Consider the following 25802-nt stretch of genomic DNA (forward strand, 5'->3'; position numbering starts at 1 on the left):
GATGAATGAATCTAGATGAGTGCCTTGATTTTTCCTGCCCGAATCTGCTCATTTTAAGTTCCTTTGACTTTATTCATTCATCAGCCTTTACTTCTTTTTCTCCCTTTTGAGGAGATATTTGCCTTTGCTCATCTCCACTTTTGAGTTTAGGAATGTATTTGAAGAGGACTTCATATTTTCTTTTTAAAAAAATTAAGGGTGGAAAATTCATTGAGTAGTTCCCATCATCTCTCCAATGATGTGCTGGTGGGAAGAGGAGGCACAGGGCTGGGAGTGAGGAGACATGGTCTCATGTTGAATCTGTCACGGACCAGTGAGAGGACTTTGAGTCAACCCCTTCTTTCCCTCTCGGAACCTCAGTGTGTTTATCTGTAAAGAGTGATGGCACTATGAGGTGACTCCTAAGATTTTAAAATTCTGCATGCTTGATGGTGTCAAAGCCATCACCTTCTGCTGAGCCGTGTGGTCCTACAGCTGTTTCTCTGATACTTTTCAATCTTTAGATTTAATCTATTCAACAATATATAATTTTTTAAAGGGAAGCTTTTATAGACACTTCTGAAATATAAGAGTGGTGGGGGGGATAAATGGATGTTAAAAAATAGAAAACAACCAATTAAATAGTATATAGCATGTAATTCTCCTTGGAAACTTACCACAAAATTGAGGAGCACTTTAACAACTGGTAATTTAAATTGCATTTGAACTCTGCTAATGGTTTGTTTGCATGGGAACTTCAATCATTTCACAGCGGTTCTTTAGCAAAGCTGCTTGTTCTCTTTATGGAAAAGAAGGAAAAAAGAAATTATTGAAAGAGAAGTTGACTAGGGAAGAGGGAGGCCACTCTCATTTGTGCATGGAGGGAAGCTGGCAAGTATGTGAGAAATTGCCCAAGGGCCAAGGTGGAGAGCTTTGTCTTTCTGCCAAGTTTAGAAATCTGGGAAGTCAGACATCCCTTGCTGTCAGACATCCCTTGCTGTTGTAGAAGCTGCTCTGATTTGTATCTCCCCTTGCAAAGAGATGCTTAGGTTTCCTGGTCCTTGAGGGTGGGGGTTGTCTTTTGTTCTGTATGATGGCACTTCCCACAGGTCTAATGCCAGCCTCCTAATACTCCATTCCTCAGCAAGTTTGAAATTAGGCCCTTTCTGTCATTTCGGTGGAATGGCTTTGAGAATTCTAATGTCCTTGAAGACCACTAGCTCTCAGGAAACTCATTGCTTTGCTGGACTTAGTCTGATTATGCTCCATTTTTCTAACTTAATTTCTTTCTGCTGTCGGCCTGCATTGTGAGAGCTTTGAAGCACGAGTTCAGAGGTCTGGGTGTGAAAGTCCTGGTTTTGCTCCAAAACCAGTGTTGTGACCAAGGGCAATTCCCTCTGCCCAACGAATCTTTCTGTCCTCCTCTGTCAAAATGGTGGTAACTGGGTCTAGTGGAACTAGCCCTGGACTGGAGCCCTGGACTGCCTGCTACTTGTGGTGGGCTCCTGGAGTGGCCACCTCCCTACTCTGGCCCCTGCTTCTCTTCCAGTCAGTTGGAAGTGTTGAGGTAGGGTCATTTGTAAGGTCCCTCCCAACTTCGATCTTGTATGGGTATTTGAAGACTGAATAAGAAAATGATACAAGAAACAACTATATGATTGATTCAATAATGTTAGAAATGACAACAAAGAAAATGAGAGTAGCAGTTTTTTTGATATGTAGATTTCTCCTGCATATAAAAGACACATTTTATAACAGCCCACTGCTTTGGCATCTGTGTACGTTGGAATATATATTGCATCATCCTTAGCAAGATAGTAGTAACTCTTAATGAAGTGAATCCTGTAATGAGGACTTACTGGGAAGTGTCAAGCTTGTCCAGCTCTGCAGCCGCTCACTGGCTTTAACTTTTCAGGCAAGGGAAACTGAGGTTTAGAGGGGTCCTATAGTTAGAAATTTGTCTCCAAGGTCATACTTGTCTCTTTTTTTTTTTGCTGTCATTCAGATTTTGCTGTTAACTTTTTTCTTGCCTAAAATGCGAGTATCTAACTAATTGATCTAGCTCTTTCACCTCTGATATTACCATGAAGCTGTTTTCCCAGGTGAGTTGAGGGTGAACACTGAGGTACGGTCATCCTGTTTACCCATCATTTCAAGACAGATTAGTGAAATAGAAGTGCCAGAAGCTGACTGGGGGCCATACTGGGAATGATGCCAGGCTTGAAACCCACAAATCTAGTGGCTTACTTCTATATCTCAGTGAGTTCATAAACCTGGGAATTTTGAAAGCTGGTAAGATCCTAGAGATTCATAAGCAATCCCTTTCACCCATTTTCCACAGGTGGGATCATTGAGGCTCAGAAACAGAATTGAAGACAGAATCCAGTCACCTGGTTCTCAGTCTAGGACTCTCTTTCATTGTTCTGGGCACTCATTGGAGGGAAGATATTTTTCCTCAGTTGGTGAGTTCTACACAGAAAAGACTTTTTTCGCTTGTATAGTCAATGTTCACATTTTAATGAGTTTTAAAAAATCAGTGATTTCCATTGAAACATGGGAACTAATAACTAGGATGGACTAAGAACTAGAGAAGAACTTAAATGTTCTTTCTTTTTTCCTTGAGTTGATTTCATTGGCAGTGGATGAAATGTAATAATGCTAATAAAATGTGTGGCAAAGAAAAGGTAGGACTCAGCTCTTGGAAGGTGGCATGAAGAGAAATTGGAAGAAAATATGGAGTAATGATGACTTCCGATTGCCAGTAATTGTATTGCTTTCTTCTTTCTCCTTTGGCATAGAGGAAAGTGTTTTTGAAATTGAAAGACTGAAATGAAAATGTCAATGAACAGTGTAATGGGCATTTGCGGGGATAGAAAGTAATATTATTGAGTGGCTTTTGTTTACCTCTGGGTAGGGTGCTTCTTCGGTGATCTCCTTTTATTTTCGCAACAACCGTTTGAGGTAGAAGAGGTTAACTTTGCTTAGGCAAAGGGTGTGAACCTGTGTCTTAAAAGGCCTGCTAGAGCTCCACTGGGATCTGAGTTTGACCCTTGTTATACACTCAGAAAGGGAAATGGTGACCAAGTAAAGTAAGCTTTCCCTTGTGTTTGGGAATTCCTTTGTGTTTAGAGGGTAGAATAGACAAGAGGGGTGGTAAAAAGCATTAATGGTGTGGATCCCTTACGCAATGGGGAGACTTGAGGAAAACAGCTGGAGAATCCTGGGAAAGGCTTCTATTTAGAATTCTAGTTCTGTGGTCTCCATCCCCAGGGCCAGTCCATACGTGCCCCATGCACTGGCTTTATACTGAATAAATAATATGCCTTGCCATGTTTGTGATGTAGGTGCTGTTGTGATTGCTCAAACCTAACTTCAATTAAAAGTGTGACTGAGTTTATAGCTACATTTTGTCGCCTCTTCTTTTCTTAATCAATGTATCTTAAAAGAACAACTGACTTTCTGTGCTCCTATGGATCTACATAAGATAAAAGGCTGGGATTAAGTTGTGATGAATATGAAGCCTTGCACTTGCATTAAAAAAACAAACAAATATCTAGTGTGTAATGACGGAAGGGATAGAGTTCCTTAGCAGGAGTGAGCTGAAAGAGATACAGAAGTTTTTGTTGTCTGTAAGCTAATTGTGAGCCCACAGTGGCTTTTGTCTTCTAAAACACTGGTGCAGCCTTAGGCTGAATTAAATAGAGTATATTATCTAGAACAAAGTGGGTGGGGGGTCCTGCTGGAAACCAGAGAGTCCCGAAGTAAGGCGGGCTTTAGGCCCATTTGAGTAGGGCTTGGCTGTACCTCTGCTGTGCTCCTTGCTCTGTCCTCTTCTGTGTGTTTCACCTCGTGCTCATGAGATGGCTGCTTGCTGGAACCTGGGCCATTGGGGGAAAGACAGCCCCGTTTACCATGTCCCCACAGACTCAGGTAACTAGGTACTCCTGCATCAGTCACTGAGGCCGTGAGGACACTGTGCTTACTGGCATGTGTGAACCAGGGCTCTCTGGATTATGAAACAATCCCACCGAAACCTCATGGCAGCCTCACAGTGGAGAGGTGTTGGTCCCTCCAAAGAATATCTAGGCGCCATTAGGAAGCTGGGAGAGGACTAAAGCTGTGTGATTGACCAGGAACCTTTTAACACTCCTGCCAGAGCTCCCCTAGAGTGTCAGGTTTTAGTCCTCGCCTCATCCTCTGAAAGGACTTTAACCAACTGAATTCTCCATATGAGGATGCTAAGAAGGCCGGAAATGATATCCCACCAGGGACTGTTACAGGAATGAGACTCCAGAGGAGACAGGATCCATGGCTCACGTGATTATGGCCTTTAAGACTAGAAAACCCAGTCAGAAGAGGGACAGCGTCTCTTGTTCGTGAGTGTTTCCCCAGAGTGTAGTTGGATCTCTGGCACGTGATAAGTGCACAATGCATTTTCATGTATAAAAAGAAAAATCCAAAGTGAGTGTACCCTGAGGGTGTCCCATTAGGCACTGGCCAATTCTCTGTTGGAGCTTTTTAGGAATTCTAGCACAGAATGGAGCTGGACTGCATGGTTTTATGAGAGTGAAACAAATGACTGGACAGAAAGAGGCTTTTGGGACCAATATGGCTTAAGAAGTTTGTGACTTCATAAAAAGGCAGCGGGTTGGGATATCAGAAGATCTGCCAATTATTAGATGTGCAACCCTGGAAAAATACGATCCCTCTGCCTTCATTTCCCTGATCTGAGAAATAGGAATAAAAATAATTGCCCCGCCTATGTCTCATGTTTGTTTAGAGCAAATGGACTGATAGGTGCCAACTTGTTTTGCAAACTGTAAAGTGTGGTCCATGTATGATAGGTTATTACAGTTGTTTCATTCTTTAAAGACTCATCTTGAATATACAGAAAAATAAGATGAACTAATGTGCAGTCCCCGCCCAGCACTGTGCTTGGTGCATAGTATATATTCAGTGTATGTCCTTCCTCCTAACTCTGCACCCCATTATCCCCAGGATTGGATGGGCAGTAATTTGTTCTCAGTCTTGGAAAGGAGCTAGATTTGGAATCTTGCTTAATGATGGAGGTTGAAATTGACATGAAATAGTATATTATTACTACTTTCCATATTTGTTTTTGCTCTAGACAGCAGGAGGTGCAGGGAGGGAGGTAGAAGACTATGTCAGTGCTTGAGAAATCCCCTGGAAGCTATAGTCTAGCCATTTGGCTCTTGCATTGTTTGATTAGATAATCACACCTTCTGCTCCAGGAGTGACTGGCCCAGTGGGAGTCAGGAAGGAAATTATTTCCCTCTGTTGATACTAGTGTGCAATTGTTGATGATAGCCAAGGACTTTCAGTTTTAATATTTCCTCTTTGGTCCTCAAAAGAATCAGGTATTAGTCTCTGCCAGAAGCAAAGCATTGGTTACTTCCTTTTAACTTTCAGAGGTGAAATGTCTTGATTCCCAACAATTGCTTGGTTAGGTGGTTTCTGGGCATGTGTGACTATCTGCTTAGTCAGCTTTTGTACCTTCTATGTTATTACTTCAAAAATTACAAAAGGACTCGCTGGGTCTGAGTAGGGACTCATCCAGCCTCCTGAGGCTCTGTAGCTCTTCTCTAACCCGAGGATGTCTTATAGGAAGTGTTTGCTGTCCATGAAAATAAAAGGAAGAACTCTCTCTCTCTTTATTGCTTCCTGCCTCCTAATTCTACAGTCTTCTGTTTTCTGACCTGAGCACAGTGGGGATACCTCTTCCTTGGGGAGGGCCCTAGGAGGTTAGAGGAATTCTCCGGTTTCCCCTCATTGGGCTACTGTGCAGTAGAAGAGTTCTGATGCTGAGTGGATGGAGAGCCTCATGAGTCATTTGTAGATTGCTGCCAAGTATGTATCTCTGGTTCACAGAGAGTGTGCTTGTTCTCTGACCTGATCCCAGCATTTGTCTGGAAGTCAGTGAACTGCATGATCTTTAGGACACCATGGTGAATTAGGCACAGTCCCTGATTTTGAGAAGCTTATAATCTCATTGGAGAGAAAAGACATACACATGTGAATGAAATATACCTTAAAAAAGTATTGTTTACAACATACATTCATTAATCTCTAGATATGTTTCAGGCCTCACTTAGGTGCTTTTGAAATCAAGGTAAGGAATTTACAGCTTCAGATCTCATGGGGCTTAGATGATCGGTTGCGAGAGTGGAAAGAATTGGGAACATTGGGAAAGGTTTCCAGGAAGAAGGGATCTGATCTCAGAACTGCTCAGTGAAAAATGGAGCTGTATAACACAAGCCCAGGAAGTTGGCAGGGTGGGCCCGGGGCCATAGCTTGGTTCACTAGGGCCGAACAAGTTCTAAGAGTAGATATAGCTGATAGCACAATACAGCTGGGCAGGTAAGGAGTCTCTCATCTTGCATGTATGGTTCAGTCTCTAGTTCATTCTCATCAGTGTGCTGTAGCTGCAAGTGTCATATTGATTTTAAACTGCACTGACATTTCCATGGTCTTCTGTGTGGTCAGAGCATGCTTGGGTGTATGTCACCAAACTAGAAAGCATCTCTGCCTTCTTGGGTACAAGGGTTCCTTTTGAGAGTTTCTGATACCAAATTTCTTAGAGTCTACTCCCCAGGCCTCATGGAAAGTGGTGGAGTTGGTGAGGGTCATGAAAACAATCTCAAACTAGGATGCTATCTCCATTATCTATTGCTACATAACAAATTACCCCAAATTTAGCACCTTCAAACAAGAAACACTTATGATCTCACAGTTGCTGTGAGTCAGGAATAGGGAGCACCTTAGACGGGTACCTCAAGGTCTCTCCTGAGGTTGCAGTCTGGGTGTCTGCTGGCTCTGTAGTCTCCTTTGAAGGCTCAGTGCAGGATTATCCATACTAAGCTCCCTCACATGATTGTGGGCAGGATTCAGTTACTCACCGGTTGTTGGACTTAGGACCTGAGTTCCTTGCTGACTATTGGCTGGAGGCCACCCTCAGTTCCTTGCCATGTGGGCCTCTCCGTAGAGCAGCTCACAATGTGGCAACTGGCTCCCCTCAGAGAAAGTGAGCAAGAGAGAGTCTGACAGATCAAGCCGCAGCCTTTTGTTACCTAATCCTGGAAGTGACACACACTGTTCCCTCTGACTCATTCTATTTGCTACAAGCAAGTCACTAAATCCAGCCCACACTCAAGAAGAGGGATTGCACAAGGGCACGGATATAAGGGGTGGAGTTCCCGGAGGCCAGCTTAGGGGCTGCCTAGGTGGCATGGCCTGTGCTAAGGAGGGAGTAGGAATTCCAGGCAGCCACTGAATAAACTCAGCACACCTTTTTGGATCGATTTTACTTGAAGACATCTTAGGGGGAAACTCCATTTCAAATCTTAGCATAAACATTGATATATCATAGAGTACAAAATTGGCCTGGTTTTTCAGAGGAAAAACACAAGTTTTCAATTAACGTTATGCTCTCATACCTCTACATTTTTACCCTCTTTAGCAGTTAGAGCTGCTTTGGTGGAAATGTTTGAATGTCCTTGCTTGAGCTCTTTACTGTACAGGTGAGACACCAAGACCTGGAGAAGGGGCAGACTCTTCCGGGGTCATGGAGCCTGCCATAGGAGGAACCCTCTATGGCGCCTTTGACTCTGTCCCAGTGCTTCTTTTCCACCTCTCCACACAGTCTCTGCTTCATACTCAGTCCATACAACTTTCGGCAATGTTTTCTCTGCTGTTTGCAACCTCTATCCTGTCCCAGAAACAGACTGGGGAAAATAGGTCAACATTTGGAGTCTTGAGCTTTCATGTCGTCCCTTTCGTTAAATTTCAGGGTCTACATCTCCTGATGGGTCTTGGCTGTGTCCTGAAAAGTTGCATAAATCAGTATTACTTGGCTCAGACAGTGTGTCTCTGCAGTTATGAATAACATTTGTATTAAGAACAGTGAGCCAATACACAACATTACTATGAGACTGACAGGATCAGACATAAAGCCTCAGCCAATACCTTCTGTCTGGCAGAAAGTTCTTTTCCAGAACATCCGTCTCTTCCCCCCACCAAAACAGTCTTTTTATAAAACCCAGCTTGGCAGTACATTTTGTAGAAGATGACAGGTTCCCTTAGAGTCCACCTTAACATTCCTAAAAAAATCAATGGAAATGGGAGACTTAAAATTATGGTCAAGCTCATTAGTAGGTCTACTGCCAAAATAAGGAAAGCCAGCTTTGGTCATTGAGACTGTCACTGGCCAGAATGTTAATACTATTCCTCGTTCCATGGCCCCTTTCAACTCTCAATATTTTTTTATAGTTTAAGTACTTTCAAAGTATTTTTTATCAATTATTTGATTTTTATTGATAGTCCATGGTAGGGAATAGTTTTAAGTGGATGAAGGCAACAAGGTAAAGCAAAATTTGGAGTAGGATGACAATCATGATTTAACTACATAATCTTAAGTCACTCAATCGTTTTTTAAACTGGTTTCCATACTTGAAAAAAATGGGGCAAACAAGATCTACCTCACAGTTTCTTTTGTGCTCACAAAGCTGCATAGCATAGATAAAGTACCTACTGAGTGTAGAACTTAGTAGGCAGTTGGTGCCCTTAAATGTTAAATTTCCAATCTCCTTTGTAGTCTGTGCCTGCTAGAAACTACCCTCAGTTCTTTTCTTTGTCAGACCCTTACCTGAAAGCCCTTGTACTGTCCTTTTGGCTTGGACCAAACCTGCAGCATTTGCATATGTCACCCCAGATTTCATGTTTTCCTGAATAACTCAAAGCCTTAACATTTACTTTTGCTCAGTGGCTCCCAAGACATGAATACAGACATCATAATATACTCATGTTTTCTGGTATTTGGAAATATAGTAGTTCTGTGAAAAAAATATTCATATACTATATTTTATGAGGAAGACCTCTTGGACATTGCTACTTGAAAAGTTAAGTGTTGGTTTTCATGACAAGATTGTCTAGTCCAGTGAATGAGCTCCACTCAGCTGCCATCAGCCACCTCTCCTTTGTAAATGGAAGCTTCTCTCGGACCTGCCCAGCACTGACCCTCTTTGGTTCCTTTTTGGACTTCGTTAGGATGACATCACCTCAACCTGCTTCAATGATGACTGGCTTGAGTTATATCAGTTATTAAAAATGATCTAATATTTTCCTTTTAAATCTAGGGCCCTGGCTCATTCTATGATTAAGCTAGTGATTTATTTATAATATGGTACGAGACGGCTGTAGCCATTCTATGATGTAATCTAAGGATGACATGAAAACAAAATAGGCTTTTACATAATGAAAGTGTTCCTGTAATACAGTTTATAGCAAAATTCTTTTTCCACTGAGAATGGAGATATGTTCTTGACTTTCCCTCTACTCCTTTTTTATCTTCTTTTCCTATTTATGAGTCTTAAGGCATTTAAGTCAATTTGAAAAAAAAATCAGCACTTAAAACACCACAAAGACTGGTTCACTTTTCTAATTTTTTCTTATCATCTTCTTCAATGCCAGGGGGCACTGAAGAAGCCATAGTCTCCGTTATGGCTACCGCTCTGCTCAACAGCTCACAGCATCCTCAGAGCACACAACAGTCCTCACTGTTCCTTTGCTAATGCTGTTCCTTCTACTGGAGGTGATTTCCTGATCCTGAAGTTTTTTCTGCTAAAGATAGAGCACACTGATTCCTAAAGACAGCAAGCTTCTTCAAGCCAACTCAAATACACCTCTTCCTCCAAGCCTTCTTTGAAGCTTTGCCCCTACTTAGAAACCCTTTATCTCTCTTTCTTATACAACTTAATGCAAGAGCAAGCTCCCCATCCCCATGCCAAGGAATAGTCACAGAACATCAGAGTTAGAAAAGTGACTTAGGGCAATGGGGAAGGGGACCTTTGTAATTGAGGTTCTGCTCCTAAGACTGAGACATGAGGAGGCCGTGGCACATCTTTGAGGTTCAATTTTCTTCATCTGAAGAATGAGTGGCTTGGATTTCATGTCATGTGGCCAGATAGTGTATTGGTAGTGGCTCCTTGAGATGCTGTGTTGAGAAGGATGCTGAAGCTGTATCCTGACTGAGTAGGAAAGAGTCCATGATTGTTTAGCATATCTGTAATGGTGTGGGTGGAGAAGTGTGGTGGAGGCATACGAGAGGTCCCTTGGCTATTTTTGGGTTAGATATTTAGAGACCTCCTTTTGTTTTACTTTCTTGGATGCTTTGATTTGCTGACTTTAAGTGTCTTGCCTAGGGTCACACAGCCGGTAGTGGCTAGAATCCAGTTCTCAGGTATAGAGATGGTTAAAAACCACATGTTCTAATCTCACATTTATCAATGCAGGCTGGCTGAGGGAGTTGAAAAGCTGGGGTAAACAGGACTAGAGGGGCCACGGTTTATTGGAGGCACAGGCTCCCCAAATTCGGTATATTTCTGAGATAGAGTGGGGTCAGGAGATGGCCTTTCACCTCTTTGTCTTCTTTGCCTACAAAGAGTTGCAATGTTTGCATTGTTCTAATTTATGTCCAAGATGGCATTTTAAGGTCAAGGTCACAAAGTTAGTTGACTCAGCCAGGGTTTTATTGGGTCACATAGTTAACAAATGAATCCTTTGGATCCTCTGTGCTCCTCCCTCAACTCCAGACAAAATGCTTAGCTCTCAACTGAATGCTAAATTGCTTGAGCACTATGTCAGTCAGATGAAAAAAAAAAAAAAAAAAAAGAAAAAGAAAAGCCCTGGAACAGTAAAAGAGAAGAGAGGAAGGAAGAGGGCAGTTTAGGATGGCTGATGGCACTGGAATCCAGAGCCTTTGAGTAGTGAACGAAGAAACTGGAAGTGGTTAGAGTGGAGAAGAGAGAACGGAGGGAACAGAGTGGGACTCTGGTATGGAAGGAGACACAAAGTTGGCCTTTGCAGGTCTTTAGGTAAAGGCTGATGCTAATGGGTCCTTTATAGAGGGAATAAGAAGTTGAACTGGTTGTCCTGTAAGGTCCTTCCTGTCTGGAGAGTGGAATTTTCTGGAGGCATGTTTTGTGTGTATTTAAATAATTCCCATTTTAAAATGAAGGCTTGGTGGATGAAAGTGATTCCTCCTTTCTCCATGGTGTTGGCACACATAACTGCTGACTTATCTTGGGCAATGTTTTGTCCCAGTTAGCGTTATTGATGAGGGAAAGGAGGCTAACTGAGGATGTCTTAGTATTTTTTGTACTGAAAGTATTTTTGAGGATGATTTCTATTCTTTTTCTGAAGATAGTTCCAGAGAATTCTGTTCTGTTGGTCTCCCTCAGTCCCTCCCTCACCATCCTGTTGTTGACAACTTGCTTTTTCTGTACTCTCAGAGTGTGTTATGTATATGTTCATGTTACTGTGCTCTGCTAGATAAGCAGATTTTTTGTACTTCCTCCTTAACTAGATTGTAGAAGCTTCTTCAAAGCATGAATTCCCTAAGAGGACCCTTGGTGCCTAGTGTAGTGGTTTGCAAATAATAATGATGACTCCTTCACAGCTGTTTATTGAACACCTACTGTGTACCAGACACTGTACCAGATGATGGGAATAGAATGGTGAACAAAATCAAACAAACCTTCTATTTGATGGAGACAAATAATACACAAACTAATGAGTAAATATAATATATAATATTTAGGTTGTGATTTATTTTCAGGAAAATACAGCAGGTTCCGGGCACAGAAGGTAGGGAGAACACTGATTAAAATTTATTGGTCTGAGAAGGTCTTACTGATGAGTACACTTGAGCAGGGACCTCAATGAAGTGAGGCAATGAATCTGAGATAAGAGTGGGGAGAATGTTTTAGGCTGAAAGAAAGCTATTATTGCAAAGGCCCTGAGACGGAAGCGTGCTGGGAACATTCCAGAAAAGTGAGGATACCAGCGTGGCTCGAATGGAGTGACCAAGGTGAAGAGTGTAGGAGAAGAAGTCACTCATGCTCATAAAAATAGTTACAACAACAAATATTTGTGAGGCACCCATTGAAGATGCTCAGGAAAAAAAAAATGCCTTTGTGATTTAAAGAATCGACAGCAATCTAACAAAAGGATGGCATAAAGTACTTCTGGTTTTCAGCTTGAAGATACAGGGGCAGTGAATGGGGAGCTGGGATAATAGTGTTGGACAGCGCAGAACAGGTCCAGTAGCGGAGGGTAGTGGTTTCCCTCCTGTCTGTCACCCTCTGTGACTGGCGAACTCTCCGATTCAACTGATTCAACTCTTCGGATTTTCTGCTCCTGCAACAGGCACACCTGCAGGGCGGATGGGGCCCTAGATGCAGATGGGCAATTGCATGCCTAATCACCCATTCAGGCACCCACTTATTTGTTTTCCACATGCAAATAGGGGTTTTTTTTTTTGCAGATGGATTTAATATATTTGTTGCTTCCCCATTTTATTTAAAACAAAACAAACGACCAACCATGTCAGTTGAGGGCAACAAATAGAAACGTGAGTATTTGCTGTTCCTGCTGATGACACGGCTGAAAGGGATCCTAGGCAAATCAGTCTTTTCTGTGCTCAATTTGGTTTTACTTTATGTGAGCCCTTCTTAATATCATTATTGGTTTAAAAAAATGGTTTTAAAAGGTGATGTGGTATTATTTTCCCTACATCATTTTCTCAATATTTCAGGCTCCGTAATTTAACTGTGTGGTTTTCACTTTGACATTTTTAGTTTCCGAATTTCTGGCCCATTTGAAAAAAAGGAAGGGCCATCATGGAATCTCCAAAGGTCATCGGCAGGTGGTGCTTATAACTTCTTTAGTCTGGAAATAAACAAATAAACAAACAAACACAAATTAGAAGTATTTGCTCCTATTAATGTGCTGGTATTGTTTATTGTGCAAGATCATGCAAAAAGTCACTTCCATTTACCTGGGAGCCTGTAGGTAAACACCAATACAAGATAGAGAGCTTTGGTGAGCGTTTGCTTTGATTTCTAATGCAATTTCAGAGCTCTAGAGCAGGATGTCAGGATTGGGAGATACCTTGGCATTTACTTGATCCCAAACACTTCATTTTATAGCTGGGGAAAATGAGGCCCAGAGAGGTAAAATGACTTGTTTAAGATCTCAAAGAGTAGGAGGTAGAGATTGGACTTGAGCTGCTGGACCCAGGCGGATAGCTGCCTGTGTGACCTGGAGTGATGAAGAGGCTGCTGGATTACACAGAAGAGCTTATCTCAAGGTGAGGTCTGTGTGTAAATGGCTTCTGTGTGTCTCATTTTTCTCTCAGAAATGAATTTAAAAATCTTTTTGGTGCCAAATCTTAAGCAGAGAAACAGCGATAGGGACTGTAGGAAGGGATTGCTTGCAGCTTGCCTTCTAAGGTGGCGGACTGGAAAGCGTGTGTGTGTGTGTGTGTGTGTGTGTGTGTGTGTGTGTGTGTGTGTGTGAAGTGGAGATGAACAAGCTTAGAGGCAGAGGGCAGACCACTTGGCAGTGGGAACTTCATAATTAGGCACAGAATTTCTGAGTCAGAAAGAAGTCTAAAGTATACTGAGTTGGACTGCTTTATTATGTAGAAAAAGAAACTGACGTCCAGAGTGGTGGAGAGCCGCGCCCCAAATCATTCAACTTTAATTGAATGGTTAGAGTATTAGACCAGCAACATCTTTTGAAAGCCACTTTTATTTGGACATCGCTATCAAGTCGTATGTACTGTTTAGCTGGTAGGTGAGGTGAGGTGAAGTGTCTGCCTTCTTTGGAGTTCCTTCCTTAGACCTGGTTTTGGCAGGAGGTGCCTGGCAAGGGCTGTGAGAGCACAGGCTTCTCTGTTCTTGTCGAGATGACAGACACATACTCAGACATCAGATGAATACTTAGTTAATCCACTGCCTCAATGACTAGCATACAAATGATCCTCTGAAAAAGTTAGGTTTGGAGATCGAGGCCAGTTAAGTAACGTTTTGTGGATCTTTTATATGTTCTTAAATGTAGAGCCCCCTTTCACTTCTAAGTGTGAAACCTTAAGACGCTGGATGATGGGGTGTGTATGCAAAGTGCAAGGTGATATTTTTGGAGATAGCCTGAGAACAGTAAAGTCCATATGTATGAAAAGGGCACACTTGTGTCAGGAACATATTGGGAGAGGGCTACCATTCTGTGTAGTGCCCGCAAGAATAGCAAATGGTCCTGGGACAGCCTGGGTTCTGAAGGTCTCTAGGAGCAGAAAGAGGAAGAGAGGAAAGGAGTATTGATACAGCATCACTTCAGTACAGACACCTGCTGTGTCTGCTGCCTGGGCGGGGGGCCTCTCGCAGCTGTTTGTCCTGAAGTACATGCTGTTCGTTTCTCCTACTGATACCGCATGGCGTGATGTAAGTGCTTCCCACAGTGTGCTGGGCATTCCCAGACACCGATGGCAGCCTCCGTGTCCCTGTCAGACACAGCGTGTGAGGGGTTTAAGTGTCTCCATACTTGTTCTCCATGGTTTTCTCTTTTCCTTTTCTACCATCCTCACCCACCTCCCCCTTTGATAAAACAAAATCATCATGACGGTCTGAAGGTTCATTTATGTTGATTTGTTGGTATTTTGTAACTAATTTGTTTCCTGGTCATGTATGTAATTACTTTACTTTATGTGAGGCCACATTATGATATACATGAGTTCTCTTTAGCTCTGTGATTTCTTTTCTTTTTTCTTTTACTTAAAAGAGTGCTATCCTTTCTTCCTTAGACCTCCAGCTTTCTTGTCTATACAATCTATTTTTGAAGAATGTTTAGGGAGTTTTTGGCTTTGTTAGAATTATTACTATAGAAACAATTCAGATGACAGAATCTCACATTCAACTTGCTTTTCTAGAAACAGTTTATTTTTCCTTGAACTTCAAGGAGTAGCAGTGGGGAACAGGGCATTCTGAAAAATAAGAAAAACATGCCAAATGAGTTGCTGATTTCCAGCTAGGCACATGGAAGAAAGGTTTTATTTCAGTGACCTCTGCTCACTGGAAAACTCTGGGCTGGTGGATTTCATGATCCCAAGACTGCGAGTGTTCTCCAGTTACAATGGGTAATGAGGGTAAATCGCAGGGTCAGGGTGCTCTCGTGTTGGTCTGAGGGGTGTTACAGAGACGTGCTGTCCTTTGGCATTAAGACACACCTCTTCTTCCAGTTGGGTAATGTTAAGGAATGGTTCCACCAAATCCCCAAATACGTGGAGCATATAAAGAATGTTGAGCTTTTCGAGAGTCAGCCTTTCCGTGGCTTAAGTTTTTGCATGGCTGATGGCCAGACTCAGGGATTCCTACTGGATTTGCTCAGCAAATTTCTTACTTAGAGACACAGGCCTGCTTTTTTATGTTCCCTGCCCGACCATGCTCCCAACCCCATTTTGGGGGTGTCTCTATTCAATTCTTCTGGCATTCTAGATTATATGGTAGTATTAAAAATAACACACTAAGTAAGAGGGCAGGCGAGCCCGACCCTAGCTCTGCCACAGCCACCTGTGGAACTATTCACAGACATTTTCATTTATTCAACAAATATTTAAATGAGCCCTTTTGACACATTAGGTCCCAGAGATACGAAAATAGGTAAGACACTGTCCTTCTCTTCCCCGCTGAGAGTCAGGTTTAGAGCCCTCACTTCCCAAACAGAACGAGAAGTGGCTTCTTTCTTGGCCTCCTTTTTACATATGGAAGAGCTGGAAGTGGGCTAGACAATGCTCATATGCAATCAGTTGTACAAAATTCGTTCAACATCCAGTAATCACTTATCCGACTGAAAACTGGAGAACATTTCCCTTTTCTCCCCAGTTTATAGGGGATGGTGTTGAAGATGAATGAGGCAATATCCACAAAATGCGTTAATAAGCAAGTTGGAGGAGGACATGATATAAGTTTGAGACATTATTATTAACGGAAAAATGAAAACAAGGGCTGATGTTTTCAGAGTGAACAGATGGTTCCTTTGTTTAGAATTTGAGTATAAAGGAGAGAGGAAAAGAGACACTTGCCATATTATTTAGGCCCTGAATGTGAGTGACTTTAAAATGCCAAAATAATCTGGTTAGGAAAGTCCCATGGATTCAAAATAGCTCCTACACTGATCAAACTATAATTAATATAACAAAAAATGACAGTAAGAAAAATCCTAATAAGTGACAATGGACACAACCTAACAAAAACCCCCCAAAACTTAATTTTTCCTGTCTTTAGGAGTTATACCACACAGTGGAACAAATTAGTGGGAACTGATTTAAAACTGTATTTCTTTCAAAAGTCATTCCCGCCCCCCAAGTTATTTCAGTTTTCCATGACTCATAGAGGAAATCTTCAGGATTCACAAGAAATTGGCAATCCTCTCCTCCCTTTGTTGTTGGATACTGATAGAAAAACGGTGTGAGTTGGGGCAGTTTAATTAGGGAGCAAACCTCAAAACCCCTGGGTGGTGTGCAGAGGGCTGGATCAGGCAAGGACCTTGGAGACGCTTGGGAAAAAAAGAGTTGTGAACTTGTTTCTACCTCTCTCTTCCTTTATTTCTTAATGTTTTAGGATCTGTCTCTGTAATACATGGTTAATGAATGTATCCTTTTGGCACAATCCTTACCCTCCTAGTGCCTATTACTCTTGAGTCAACCAAAAACGTGGGCTGTGAGAATGAGTCATAGCCCACCAAGCTGGGAGCGTTGAGTAGAACATGCTTAACTTTTTAGTTCAGGTTCCATCTCACCTGCGGTGTGACTGGGAGGGTGACCTCAGTCTCTGGGCTTTGATTTCCCCACTGTGGAAAAAGGAGGCTAACCAGAATGTTCATTCTGACACTCATCTGAGTTCAGGTCTCCGTCTTTTTATATACAGCTGTAGGAAGGCTGGGAATGGCTTTTCGTTTGGGAGTGTTTGAGTACAAACATGCCTCCTCAAGACAACAATAACATGTCCACGTTGCAGGAGTGGGAACCTCTTAACCATTCCTTCTCGGAGCTTCTTGCTGAAATTATTCCTCCCCGCCCTGGTAGCCTCGGATGGCAGTGTGGCATAGCTGGGGGTGGCCAGCTCATTCAGAGCCCCGGAGGAGCAGGGTGAGCTCGGGGAGAGGTACCTCTAGGAGTCCGGAGTTCTGGGTTCCAGCCCTACTTCTGCTCCGAACCACGTGGGGCCTTCCCAAAGGTTTCTCCAGATCTGATTCACTGGTTGGTCTGTGAGTCATCAAAACCATGAGAAGACATTCTGCCCTGCCCTCATGGACCAGTCTTTGCTCAGAATATTCCGAGGGGCCCTCTCATGGCGCTTTGCATGTCCCTGTTAGACACCTCATTTCCTCTACCTTGTATTCAAGTGAGAAGTCTAATTATTAGTTGTAGAGGGGCCCCTTTCCATGTCATTCCTGGTAACCCACTCCCTTCTCTTAAAGCTGCAGGCGTGCATTACCTCTTATGTCTGTCTTCCGTCCTGGACTGTGCACTCAGCCGTGTCCTGCTCATTTCTGAAACCTCAGCCTGTTCGTCGCTCCTTGATACATAGTCCATTTTCAATGAATGTCAGTTGAATGAATGCATGGTGGATGGATGATTCTGTACTTCCTCACCAGGTTGTGAGTTCCTTGAGGGCACTCACTGTGTCTAATGAGTGTCTTTCTTTCACTGAGTGTCCAGCCCAATGCTTTGAATGGGCTGTTTGTTGTGGAGATGGATCCAGAGCAAGGAGGGCGTATTTAGATATAAATTGTTTAGCTTGGTTGAATTCCTTATCTTTGGAACACCCAGCTAGATGGAAGCCAGAGCACTTGTGGTCGCTGATCTAGCACCATGGGGGTGGTTGGATAATTGCTCCTCCTGAACTCCTCACTGTCTGTCCCACTGACCTCCTTAGTTGGCGGTGCTAGTGACTGTCTCTCATCCTAGGTCTGCTGCTAGTGTCAATTTTTTTCCTTTCCTTTGAGCTGATCATTCAGGGCTTGAATTAGAGTAAATTGTTTGCATAATTCTGCCTCATTTGATTTTAAACAGTTTATGGGCAGGGCTGATGTTTTCTCATAATTGTGTTCTACATGGGTTCTGGCACAGAGCCGTCCACAGAGAAAGTGTTCAGTAAATATCTGTGAACTTGAATTTCATTCCACCTCATTAACTATCCTGCTGCCTTTCACCTCTTCTTCAGAGCCAGCTTGTGTAATAATGCCACCCATACAATGAAGGCTGCAAAGTACACTTAATAATCAAATAACAAGGCATGTTTCCTTCTCTAACCTCCACATTTTTTAGCAGATCAAAATAACTTTGTTTTGGGGTGTGCCTGCTTTTGAAAAAAAATCAAATAATGGTATCATGCGCCCCTTACTGTTCTTTGTTGTCCATGAAATCTTTTTTTTTTTTTTCATGAAATCTTAATATGTGAGGAAAACAAAGAGATTTCTGTTTCTTGACTGTAATCGTTGAAATACACTTTCAACTTTTTCCATTTCGTTTCTTTTGGCTGATACTATAAAATAAGTGTGACATGATAGGTTTCTATTAGAGTCCCTTGGATAATCTATGTGCTTAATTGTTTTGTTATCTTGAGCAAGTTTCTTTGTCCCTCATTATTTCATTATCTCTAAAATGAGATTGTGGAACAAGATGATCTCCACAATTTTTTTTTTTTTTTTTTTTTGACATCAAGTCCATGGTACCTGAGGGCTTTGGGAACAGGCAGATATTTCTAGGCATCGACTTCATTTTTCTGCCCTTTGAATGGGAATGATGACCAATAAATCTCTGTAATCGTCAGCCTCAGTAACTTTCAGACAGCTCTAGGAAGCAGACACGCTGCAATTCATTGCACTAATTTGTTTGTGATTAATATCCTCTGCCCCTTCTCATTTCCCAAGCTCAGGTTTTGATATTTCATTATAGGGAATTCTTTGCCTCTTGTACTGAGTATCTTGCTCAAAGTTACTAATCCATTAAGTGACTTAACAATTTATTGACATCTAAAGCTTTTCCTTCATTTTTTACTGCCTCAGATAAGAGATTCCGGGGTCAGTCTCAGTCTCCCTTGCCAGAGATTAGTGAACCAAGGCCTGGAGAGGAGACTCTGGCTGTCTCAAGTCACCCAGATGAACTACAACGGGGACTATATTCAGCCTGTATTTAAAGGCCCGATAGAAAAGCTTGTGACCTTCAGAAATCGGAGAGGAATATCACTGTGAAGTGTGGAGACTTGGGTGTGACTAAGCTCAAATCACTTGAGCAGAAAGAACCTCACTTGACCCATCTGTGAAATGGGGTAATGACATCTTTTCTGCATGAAAGCAGAAGTCTGGAGAAGACTCTCCAGAGGCAGAAGACCTCTGGAGAGTTCTTCCTACCCAGGGATCTATGATTTTGGGAGCAACTAAAAACCACATTGAAGGTATTAGTTGCCAGGTACTTTGGTGGGTTGAAAAGGTTGAGGCTATTTTTAGAGCCTCTAAATTGTTTATAGACTAGTTGGTAAGAGAGAAATATCTTTGAAAGACTAAGGAATCGTTTTATATATTATATAAGGAAGGTGATAAAAACTCATATATACTGGGGGGGTGCCAAAAAATGTACACGTTTTAAGTGCTGTTATCTATGCATTACTTTTTGACGTTGAATTGAATTATGGTAGGAATGTGTAGTGTGACGTTCGCTCAAAAGATGGCGTTAATCAAATGAGTGCTAGGGTCATTCATTGTGTTAGGTTGGTGCAAACGTAATTGCGGTTTTGCAATTTTTTAACCTTTTAAACCCAATTACTTTTGCACCAACCTAATATTACAATTTTAACACAGTTTTTCCTTTCTTAAAATGTGTAAACATTTTATGGCACCTTCTGTATATGAAGTACTTTAAAGTTTATTAATATATTTTTATAGACTAGTGAAATTGGTTTGTCATTTTTTTGTTGTGGAAACTGAACCAGGGAAATAAATAAGATGATGTTATCGATATATGTCTAAGGACACTGTAAAATAGCAGATGGCTAAAGCTTTTTCTAGAACATAGGGGCTGCAAAGGAGTTTAAAATCTTCTAGTCCACTGGTGTGCAAACTTGGCCACCTATTAAAATCCCAGAGGTATTTTTAAAAAATGCCCTGTCCCTCAGCTGCTCACCTGAATCACAATTTCTGTGTGTGGGGCCGAACTTCAGTCTTATTTTAAAGCTTCTGGGAGAACCACTGATCTAGTCTGTATCTTTGATACGTGTCTCTGATGGAATCTTGGTTAACATCTTAGTTCGTGGGCTGTATTTCTGAGCTGTCATCTCCCAGACCCTAATTAAACACTACCCGACAACCAAGAATTTCCCCCAAAAAACATGAATGCACTAGAAACTACTGAAAAGTCTTATAAGTTCTGTGGGGCCATAAAATAAATGTTGTGTAAGGGAAGAGAAGGAGTTAACATTTTTTACTTTGGCACGAGCTTTCTCTTTATGCTTCTAAGAATGTGTTTCATTGCTTTAATTGTTCAAGGCCTTTTTAAAGTATGTGCAATAAAATACCATTTAAGCTAACTGACCTTTATATTTTAATGCTTTTTGGAAGGGAACAATACCTAGTATTCAGCTGCAGTATAATTTTTAAGTGTGTGTGTGTATATATATATATATATTCCCCCCCCCCCCCCCCCTTTTTCCCAAGTCAGCAGAGCCTGTTTTGGAATCAGAGGGCTGAGAGTTTTGCTGCCTTCCCAGATATTTTACCTGTTTCTGTTTAAACATCAAGTTTCATTGGGTTGATGGTTCTTGACCTCATAATGTCTAACCTTCATATTGTTTTTAACCCCCTCTCCAAACTTATCCAGGAAGGTAACTTCAAGGCCTGATTCATTGATTTACTAATTATTCCTTCTGCTGGAAGTTAATGTGTATAGTGGAAGGCAACACATGTGACTTAATCCATATTTTGATAAAAAGTCTATTCCCTGTCTCCCCATTCATTTGATGATAGTTAACCTCAGTGGCTATTGAAGACAGAGTTTTAAAAATTGATGCTTGTTGCTAGCTATAACCTTGTTAGCTATAGTTCATCTTTCAACTCTAAACTTGCTCTTTCTACAAGGAAGTAGTACTCGGATTGCAAATGTGGTGAACTGGAATTTCAGAGGCTTGAATTGACCTACAAATCTTGTAATTGTAGCCCTAGTTAGGGATCCACTGTGGCCTTGGACTTCGTAGGTGTTGTTTGTAGAATATTTTTCCATGTTAAGAAATTAAAATATACAAAATTTGTTGTGTAGTTATGAAATATATGTACACATAATATTATATGGAATGAAATAGTTTAGGCTTAATTTATTATTTTAAAATCCTTTTAGAAAATATAGCTAATTCTCAGTTACTATGTTCTTTTCTTTCTCTTTCTCAGAGGATATTTTTTCCTTATAATTTTTAATATATGATTTCAAACATAAAAAAAGTTGCAAGAATAAGAATAGTCCAAATAATATCCATCTGCTTTTATCCAGATTCATTTATTAAAATTTTATATCATTTGCATTCTCCCCTCCCTCTTTTTATCTCTCTCTGTATGTTACATATATATAAATATATATTATATATAATTTTTATAAATATATATGTACATATATATAATTTTTTTCCTAAGTTTTTGAGAGTAAGTTGCACACATCATGATATGCCATGGCCTTTTATTCCTAAATACAGTCTGCATTTCCTAAGAAAAAAATGTAGTCTCTTCATATTCACGATATAGCTATTAACTTCAGCACCCTAACACTGATAAAATACTTTAATCTCCCATCTATACTGCTGTATTGTCAATTTGCCCAGTTACGTTCTTGACAGCATTCCCCCCCACTCTAGTAGAGAATCCAGACTAGGATCAGGCAGTGCATTGAGCTGTCATGTGTCTTTAGTCTCTTTTAATCTGGAACATTTCTACAGTCTTTCTTTATCATTTAGGCGATTGGCATTTTGAAGAATACAGGGCCCTCTCTCTCCTTTTAAGAAATATATAGTCCTTATTTTGTGATAATCAGTTGTTTCTTCATGTTTAGACTCAGTCATGCATTTCCTCCTAGATTACTGCACAGGCGATGTTGTGTCCTCCCAAGTATTAGTATATCAGGAGGCTCATAATGTTCATTTTAATCACCTAGTCAAGGTGTTGTCCAGTTTTCCACTATATAGTTACTATTTTTTCCCTTGCAGTTCTTAAGCAATCTATAAGGAGATATTTTATTCTTGTTCCACATCAAAAATTTCCTGTAAATTCTTGCCTAAATCAATCTTTACTATGATGTTTGCAAAATTATGATTTCCCACCTTTAGCACTTCCTTCACATTTATCATTCTGCATTCTGCATTCTACCTAACTAAGCAAGGGTCCCTCCCTTCTCTTCCCCCTCTTTCTCTTCTATAGGTATAGACTTCTAGACTTCAATTTCAATCTTGTGTGATTAATTAGTGCTATGTAATTATTTTGATGCCAAAATTGTCTCTGATTTGTCCAGTGGAAGCCCCTTTTAGCTGGCTCCTGTGTCCTTGTGACACGTTCCCATCTTTTTATATTGTTGTTAGCATTTATTTACCTGCTAGAATGAAACGATATTCTAGTTTCCTCTTGTATTTTCCCTGCCTGAGCCCCAGAATCAACTATTCTTGGATATGTCCTGCTTCTTTTGGTGGAGAATGAAATTACGAACCATTATTTGAGTGCTATGTATGCTCATGGCTACTGTGGTGCCTTTGCTCACAGGCCCTTTCAATGGCCAGAGCTGAGAAATTTAACATATAAAAGTATATAGGGGTGTGTGTGTGTGTGTGTGTGTGTATCTCATCTACATACACACATACCTGTAGCTATGTGGATGTATATACACATATACATATACAAATAATCCTGGTATTTTTTTTCATTGTTGTTCATACCAGTGCACAAAACAAACTTGCTAAAAGAGTTTGGAATTTGCTTGTGATGCTTCTCCCCAACATTTAACCCTGCCCAAGATTGGGGGTATACTGTCAAATACTCTGTTCAGGAATTACCCAGATTGGTTCTTTTCTCTTTATAAACCTCCCAACACCCCAGTGTCATTATGTTCTTCATTTATAATATATTTGGGTTCAATTGTTTCAGTTTGCTTTCGTTTTAGTTCCCGTCCTTCCCACCTGTGCCATATTGATTTAATTTTATTTTTTGAATATGTAAAACATTAACATGCTCCCAAATGTAAAAACTATATAGAAAAGTATACTCAGAGAAGTACTGCTCCCTCCAATATTTCTTCTACCTTGTTCTCCCTATACTTTATTGTTTTCTTGGTTATCCTTCCTCTGTTTCTTTGTGAACCTGATATGCGTATGTTTTCATATTTCTTGCTTTTCTTCCATAAAAGTTAACATACTATAATATATGTTCTTTTGCACTTTGCTTTTTAGGAATTCTTCTCTCTTTCTCTCCCCTTCAATCAATCTATTAATCTTCCTTCCTTCCTTCCCTCCCTCTTTCTGTCTCTCTTTCTGTTTATATAAATGATTTGCTTAGGCAGTTGAAGAGTTTCCGTCAATGAATAATATGCATACTTATTTTCACATATTTGGAGGTGTATCTTCAGTCTATATTCCTGGAAGTAGGAATGATGGGTCTAGGGGAAATGTTTTGTTAGGTAGTGCTAAATTCCTCTCAATGGGGATATCCCACAAGCATCTTCAAAGAGCATTTTGTCAAGCTTTTGAATTGTTGCCTATCTGATGGGTGAGAAATTATATATCTCAGCCTAATTTTAATTTGCATATATTCTATTATGAATGAAGGTGAACATCTTTTTATGAGGTTAAAGACCATGTTTATTAATGTTATAAATTCCATTTTTGTGAACTGTCCTGTTTTATGCCTTTTTTTAAAAAATTGGATTTTTGGTCTTTTTTTTTCTTCACACTTAAAAAAGTTTTTGTAAATTAGAGATATTAGCCCTTAATCTATGATTATTTTCTCTCAATTTTTTGTCTTTTAACTTTGCCTATAGTTTTTTCCTTTTGTTATCATTCAAAAGTTTTTGTATTTATATTGATAAATTTAACAATCTTTTCTTTTATTGCTTCTAGAGTTTGATTATAGTTAGAAAGCATTTCCCACACCCATGTTTACTCTGTTATTTTCCACTACCTGCATAGTCAGTTTTCAGATTTAGATCTCTGAGTCATTTGTAGTTTATTCTGTGTATGATGTGATGAATGTATCTAATACTATCTTTTTCCAAAGGCTATCGAAATAGGTTCTCAGTTCCTTGCTCTCTCTCTTCTTCTTCTGGTACCCCTGTGATGTGATTGTTAGGACTCTTAATATTATCCCAGAGGCCCCTTAAACTATCCTTATTTTTTTTTGGATTCTTTTTTCTTTTTGATGTTCTAATTGGGTGTTTTCTACTACCTTATCTTCTAAATCGCTGACTCACTCCTCTGCTTCATTTAATCCACTGTAGATTCCCTGTAATGTATACTTCATTTCAGTTATTGTAGTCTTTATTTTTGACTGGTTGTTTTTATGTTTTCTATCTCTATTTTTATGTTTTCTATCTCTTTGTTGAAGTTCTCCCTGAGATCATTGAGCATCCTTATAACCAGTGTTTTGAACTTTGCATTTGGTACATTGTTTGTCTCCATTTTGTTTACTTCTTTTTCTGGAGCTTTATTCTGTTTTTTTATTTGGGGCATGTTTCTTTGTTTCCTCATTTTGGCTGCCTCTCTGTGTTTGTTTCTATGTATCAAGTAGGGCTTCCCTGTCTCCTGGGCTTAGCAGAGTGGTGTCCCATGTGGCCCAGTGGTTCAGTGTCTCTGATCACCAGAGCTGGGTGCTTCAGATGTGTCCTTTGTGTGTGTTGTGTGTTCCCTCCTGTTGTAGTTGAGCCTCATTGCTGTTTGCATGCCAGTGGAAGGAATTGACCCTCAGGCTCATTGGTTGTGAGGACTGGCTGTTACTATAGCGGAGGAGCTGTTGTGCAGGGGCTGAGCTTATGGAGCAGGATTTGCTCTAGCAGGGGTCTGGTGCCTGCCCAGTCTTCCCTTTGGGTGTGTCATCCTTGGAGTTGGCTGGGTGATATTCCAGCTCGGTTTGAAGCTGGCCTCTGGGTGTGCTAACCCAAGGGCCACCTGGGAGGGTATCCACTGCAGGCCAAATTCAGCCACAGCCTGTGCCCTGCTCAGGGCCACCTGGCATGAGACATGAAGCAATCTGCAGATGGCTGCTGCCTGTGCTGTGTTTGGAGGTGCCTTGAGAGGCCAAGCCATGAACCAAGGCTGGCTGTCGCTAGTACTGGGCTTAGGGCTACTCAGCTAGAGGTACGGGACATGCTGAAGCCAGATGCTTGTTTGGGTTTTGTAAACCTTTGAGAGACTTTAGGAAATTCTGCAGCATGAGCCAAGGCAGGCAGTTTGTATGAGAAAGTTACTGGAAGCAGCTTGGGTGTTCCCAAAAGTTGAGTGGGGCAGGGTCTCAGAATCACCAGGGTGGGGTGAATGAATGTTGTTAGCTAATTTGACGGAGACTCAAATATGGTGGCCACCTGTGTCTGCGTGCCGAGGAGCAGGAGGGCTCCACAAAGAAATAATGGCTTCTGCCAGCTCCTATTTCTGGGAGGAAGCTGCCCCTCCAACCCTCAATTTGAAGCCAGGCAACTCAGTTCTTTCCCCTATGTCCCCATCAGTCTTCAAGCTGCTGCCCCAGCACTGGACCTGAGAGTGAGTCCGTCTGCGAGGAAGTCCATGAGCATGGGCCTTCCAAGAGGAGGGCCTGGGACTGCAGCCTCTCTCTGCCCCACTTAGCTACAATTTTCTCTGGTTTTCACAACCAGAAATTATGAGGGTTTTTCTCCCCGGCACTGAAACCGTGGGCAGGGGAGCCTGGTGTGGGCCTGGGACCCCTCACTCCTTTGGCGG

At 41.2% G+C, this 25802-nt stretch overlaps 1 protein-coding gene across 13 annotated transcripts in view; it reads left to right on the forward strand.

Moving 5' to 3' along the window:
• LPP (LIM domain containing preferred translocation partner in lipoma) overlaps positions 1-25802 on the forward strand; it is a 652405-nt gene that overhangs the window by 65206 nt on the left and 561397 nt on the right. For 6 of the 13 annotated variants that reach the window (XM_019752112.3, XM_019752114.3, XM_074329282.2 and 3 more), the window contains one exon: positions 2321-2441. The exons of 5 other annotated variants lie outside the window; for them this stretch is intronic. The gene's annotated coding sequence lies outside the window, so the exon portion shown is untranslated. Of the gene's footprint in view, positions 1-2320; positions 2442-12793; positions 13145-25802 lie in introns of those variants that run through there. 2 more of the 13 variants (XM_074329319.2, XM_019752111.3) reach the window with 2 other exon arrangements.

This window comes from Rhinolophus sinicus, chromosome 17, assembly GCF_057876585.1.
Source record: "Rhinolophus sinicus isolate RSI-liver-muscle chromosome 17, RSI-T2T, whole genome shotgun sequence".
Lineage (NCBI taxonomy): Eukaryota > Metazoa > Chordata > Mammalia > Chiroptera > Rhinolophidae > Rhinolophus > Rhinolophus sinicus.